Below are 5,941 nucleotides of genomic sequence, written 5' to 3'. Positions count from 1 at the left end.
CAATTTTAATTGTCATTGTCAGTGTACAGTACAGAGACAACGAAATGCATTTAGCATCTCCCTGGAAGAGCGACATAGCAAACGATTTGAATAAATAATAATAAGTGGCGGGGGGGGTGGTGATTGGCAGTCACCGAGGTACGTTGTTGAGTAGAGTGACAGCCGCGGGGAAGAAGCTGTTCCTGGACCTGCTGGTTCGGCAACGGAGAGACCTGTAGCGCCTCCCGGATGGTAGGAGGGTAAACAGTCCATGGTTGGGGTGAGAGCAGTCCTTGGCGATGCTGAGCGCCCTCCGCAGACAACGCTTGCTTTGGACAGACTCAATGGAGGGGAGCGAGGAACCGGTGATGCGTTGGGCAATTTTCACCACCCTCTGCAATGCCTTCCGGTCGGAGACAGAGCAGTTGCCGTACCATACTGTGATGCAGTTGGTAAGGATGCTCTCGATGGTGCAGCGGTAGAAGTTCACCAGGATCTGAGGAGACAGATGGACCTTCTTGCCCAGAGTAGGGGAATCGAGGACCAGAGGACATTAATAAATGAATGAATGAAATGCAATACTGAAATTCCATTGCATCTCCTCCGGTTAAATAATACAAACACGATAATCATTGACACAAATGTACACTTATTAGTAAAAATAATAAATAAGTATTTAAAAAGAATGATGCATTTCTTGGAATTACGTTTTGCTTCCCCGGTGTTCTCTGTTGGAATTAACATAGAAACATAGAAATTAGGTGCAGTAGTAGGCCATTCGGCCCTTCGAGCCTGCACCGCCATTCAATATGATCATGGCTGATCATCCAACTCAGTATCCCGTACCTGCCTTCTCTCCATACCCCCTGATCCCCTTAGCCACAAGGGCCACATCTAAACTCCCTCTTAAATATAGCCAATGAACTGGCCTCAACTACCCTCTGTGGCAGAGAGTTCCAGAGATTCACCACTCTCTGTGTGAAAAAAGTTCTTCTCATCTCGGTTTTAAAGGATTTCCCCCTTATCCTTAAGCTGTGACCCCTTGTCCTGGACTTCCCTAAACATCAGGAACAATCTTCCTGCATCTAGCCTGTCCAACCCCTTAAGAATTTTGTAGGTTTCTATAAGATCCCCTCTCAATCTCCTAAATTCTAGAGAGTATAAACCAAGTCTATCCAGTCTTTCTTCATAAGACAGTCCTGACATCCCAGGAATCAGTCTGGTGAACCTTCTCTGCACTCCCTCTATGGCAATAATGTCCTTCCTCAGATTTGGAGACCAAAACTGTACGCAATACTCCAGGTGTGGTCTCACCAAGACCCTGTACAACTGCAGTAGAACCTCCCTGCTCCTATACTCAAATCCTTTGGCAATTAAAGCTAACATACCATTCGCTTTCTTCACTGCCTGCTGCACCTGCATGCCTACCTTCAATGACTGGTGTACCATGACACCCAGGTCTCGCTGCATCGCCCCCTGTCCCAATCGGCCACCATTTAGATAATTAAGCTATTGTATCGCACATGGGTAGAACTATTTTTTAGCCTTCAGAGACCTGAATCGCCTCCCAGAGGGTAGCAGAGTGAAAAGGTGGTTGGCAGGGTGGGATGTGACCTGCTTGATGTTTGTGGCCAGGCCCTGTATATATCATCCAAGGAGCGTTTGAGACCTGGGTGTCATGGTACACCAGTCATTGAAGGTAGGCATGCAGGTGCAGCAGGCAGTAAAGAAAGCGAATGGTATGTTAGCTTTCATAGCAAAAGGATTTGAGTATAGGAGCAGGGAGGTTCTACTCAGAATCAGATTCAGATTCAGATTCAATTTTAATTGTCATTGTCAGTGTACAGTACAGAGACAACGAAATGCATTTAGCATCTCCCTGGAAGAGCGACATAGCAAATGATTTGAATAAATAATAATAAGTGTCCAGGGGGGGGTGGTGATTGGCAGTCACCGAGGTACGTTGTTGAGTACTGCAGATGTACAGGGTCTTGGTGAGACCACACCTGGAGTATTGCGTACAGTTTTGGTCTCCAAATCTGAGGAAGGACATTATTGCCATAGAGGGAGTGCAGAGAAGGTTCACCAGACTGTTTCCTGGGATGTCAGGACTGTCTTATGAAGAAAGACTGGATAGACTTGGTTGATACTCTCTAGAATTTAGGAGATTGAGAGGGGATCTTATAGAAACTTACAAAATTCTTAAGGGGTTGGACAGGCTAGATGCAGGAAGATTGCTCCCGATGTTGGGGAAGTCCAAGACATGGGGTCACAGCTTAAGGATAAGGGGGAAATCCTTTAAAACCGTAATGAGAAGAACATTTTTCACACAGAGAGTGGTGAATCTCTGGAACTCTCTGCCGCAGAGGGTAGTCGAGGCCACACAGTTCATTGGCTATATTTAAGAGGGAGTTAGATGTGGCCCTTGTGGCTAAGGGGATCAGGGGGTATGGAGAGAAGGCAGGGATGGGACACTGAGTTGGATGATCAGCCATGATCATATTGAATGGCGGTGCAGGCTCGAAGGGCCGAATGGCCTACTCCTGCACCTAATTTCTATGTTTCTATGTAATGCTCTGTGCAGTTTTTATAACTCTCTACAACGCTCTCCTCTCAGCCACAGTGCAGCTAGTAAACCACACCAGGATACCACAGGAGAGGATACTTTCCACGGCACATCGGTAGAAGGACAACAGCAGCGGCTGTGAGGCGTTTGCTCTCCGCAGAGACCTCAAGGAAATACAGCCGCTGCTGTGACTTCTTCACGAGAGTGACGGTGTTCATTGTCCATTTGAGGTCCTGGGAGATGTTTATTCCCAGGAACTTAAAGCCAGTGACTCTCTCCGCCATGTCTCCTTTGATGTAGAGAGGAGAAGGTTCCTCTCTCCTCTTCCTCCTGAAGTCAACGACCAGTTCTTTTGTCTTTGATGGGCTGAGTACCAGGTTGTTTTTGGTACACCGGGCAGTCAGTTTTTGGACTTCATTAAGGTTTAAAGTGAAGGGGGGAAAGGTTTAATAGGAATCTGAGGGGTAACTTTTCTCTGGGTGTATGGAACGAGCTGCCGGAGGAGGTAGTTGAGGCTGGGACTATCCCAGTTAGACAGGTACATGGATAGGACAGGTTTGGAGGGATCTGGACCAAACGCGGGCAGGTGGGACTAGTGTAGGTGGGACTAGTGTAGGTGGGACTAGTGTAGGTGGGACTGGTGTAGGTGGGACTGGTGTAGGTGGGACTGGTGTAGGTGGGACTGGTGTAGGTGGGACTGGTGTAGGTGGGACTGGTGTAGGTGGGACTGGGACTGGTGTAGGTGGGACTGGTGTAGGTGAGACTAGTGTAGGTGGGACTAGTGTAGGTGGGACTGGTGTAGGTGGGACTGGTGTAGGTGGGACTGGTGTAGGTGGGACTGGTGTAGGTGGGACTGGTGTGGGTGGGACTAGTATGGGTGGGACTAGTGTAGGTGGGACTAGTGTAGGTGGGACTAGTGTAGGTGGGACTAGTGTAGGTGAGACTAGTGTAGGTGGGACTAGTGTAGGTGGGACTAGTGTAGGTGGGACTGGTGTAGGTGGGACTAGTATAGGTGGGACTAGTGTAGGTGGGACTAGTGTAGGTGGGACTGGTGTAGGTGGGACTGGTGTAGGTGGGACTGGTGTAGGTGGGACTAGTGTAGGTGGGACTGGTGTAGGTGGGACTGGGAGGGCCTGGTGTAGGTGGGACTGGTGTAGGTGGGACTGGTGTAGGTGGGACTAGTGTAGGTGGGACTAGTGTAGGTGGGACTAGTATAGGTGGGACTCGTGTAGGTGGGACTGGTGTAGGTGGGACTGGTGTAGGTGGGACTGGTGTAGGTGAGACTAGTGTAGGTGGGACTAGTGTAGGTGGGCCGGTATGGGCAAGTCGGGCCGAAGGGCCTGTTTCCACACTGTATCACTCTGTGACTGTATGACTACGCTGCCCTCAAGTGGCCAACAGAGGGATGAGCAGGCACCCGGAATATTTCGCTTGGTCTCTGAAGAAGGGTCTCGACCCGAAACGTCACCCATTCCTTCTCTCCAGAGATGCTGCCCGTCCCGCTGAGTTACTCCAGTATGTTGTGTCCACCCTGAACATTGATCCTTGCATCCCCTCTCTCTCCGTCCCCTCCCCCACCCTAGACATCGCACTAGTTTCATTGTCTGTATTAACGAGTTGTCAGCTAGTCCACAGCCAACAATTGAGCATTGTGGGCTCCACGTTTCATTGATTATCATTCCTTCATAAATTCATAAGCTCCATGAGCAGAATTAGGCCATTCGGCCCATCTCTCCTCCATTCAATCGTGGCTGATCTAACTCTCCCTCCTAACCCCATTCTCCTGCCTTCTCCCCATAACCCCTGACACCCGCACTGATCAATAATCTGTCCATCTCTGCCTTAAATATATCCACTGACTTGTGGCCTCCACAGCCGTCTGTGGCAAAGAATTCCACAGAGGCTGGGATTGTTCTTGTAAACCTCCTCTGGACCCTCTCCAGAGCCGGCACATCCTTCCTCAGATACGGGGCCCAAAACTGCTCACAATACTCCAAATGCGGCCTAGACTAGCGCCTTGTAGAGCCTCAGCGTTACAACCCCTGATTATGTATTTGAGCCCTCTCGAAATAAATGCTAACACTGCGTTTGCCTTCCTTACTGCCGATTCGATTTACAGATTAACTTTTTGGGAATCCTGCACCAGCGCTCCCAAGTCCACTCGCACCTCCGATTTCTGGATTCTCTCCCCATTTAGAAAATAGTCCAGGCCTTTATTCCTACCACCAAAATGCACGACTGCACACTTTGCAACTCTGTATTAAATCTGCCACTTCTCAGCCCACTCTCCCAACCTGCACAAGTCCGTCTGCAGAACCCGAGCACGTGGGTTCAAGGTGAAGGGGGAAAGATTTAATAGGAATCTGAAGGGTAACTTTTTCACAGTGTATGGAACGAGCTGCCGGGGGAGGTAGTTGAGGCTGGGACATTTACAAAATGTTCAAGAAACAGTTAGACAGGTACATGGTAGGGCAGGTTTGGAGGGACATGGATCAAACGCAGGCAGGTGGGACTAGTGTAGCTGGGTGGTGTGGGCAAGTTGGGCCGAAGGGCCTGTTTCCATGCTGTATCAGTCTTCGCCTCTCTTGAATTTCTAGCAAGTTGCTCATTCCTTTCACTGTAAAGACCGATCTCTTTTAAGCTTTAGATATTAAAGGTGGCACAGCGGTAGAGTTGCTGCCTTACATCGCTTGCAGCTCTGGAGACCCAGGTTCGATCCCGACTACGGGCGCTGTCTGTACGGAGTTTGCACGTTCTCCCCGTGACCTGCGTGGGTTTTCTGCGAGATATTCGGTTTCCTCCCACACTCCAAAGACGTCCAGGTTTGTAGGTTAATTGGCTTTGGTGTAAGTGTAAATTGTCCCTAGTGTGTGTGTAGGATAGTGTTAGTGTGCGGGGATCAGGGATTTTAGAATCTTCCCAATCCTCTGGCTTCCTGGTAATCTTTGCCACGTTATATTCCCGGGATGGCGGGACTGTCATACGCTGAGAGAGTGGAGCGGCTGGGCTTGTACACTCTGGAGTTTAGAAGGATGAGAGGGGATCTTATTGAAACATGTAAAATTATCAAGGGTTTGGACACGCTTAGAGGCAGGAAACATGTTCCCGATGTTGGGGGAGTCCAGAACCAGGGGCCACACACACACACAGAGTTCAAGAATAAGGGGTCGGCCATTTAGAACAGAGACGAGGAAACACTTTTCCACACAGAGTTGTGAGTCTGTGGAATTCTCTGCCTCAGAGGGCGGTGGAGGCCGGTTGCTTTCAAGAGAGAGCTAGATCGGGCTCTTAAAGATAGCGGAGTCAGGGGATATGGGGAGAAGGCAGGAACGGGGTACTGATTGGGGATGATCAGCCGTGATCACATTGAATGGCGGTGCTGGCTCGAAGGGCCGA

The sequence above is a fragment of the Leucoraja erinacea genome, unplaced genomic scaffold (assembly GCF_028641065.1).
Source record: "Leucoraja erinacea ecotype New England unplaced genomic scaffold, Leri_hhj_1 Leri_1065S, whole genome shotgun sequence".
NCBI classification, from domain to species: Eukaryota; Metazoa; Chordata; class Chondrichthyes; order Rajiformes; family Rajidae; genus Leucoraja; species Leucoraja erinaceus.
The sequence above is the reverse complement of the archived record's forward strand: the minus strand, read 5'-3'. Positions refer to the sequence as shown.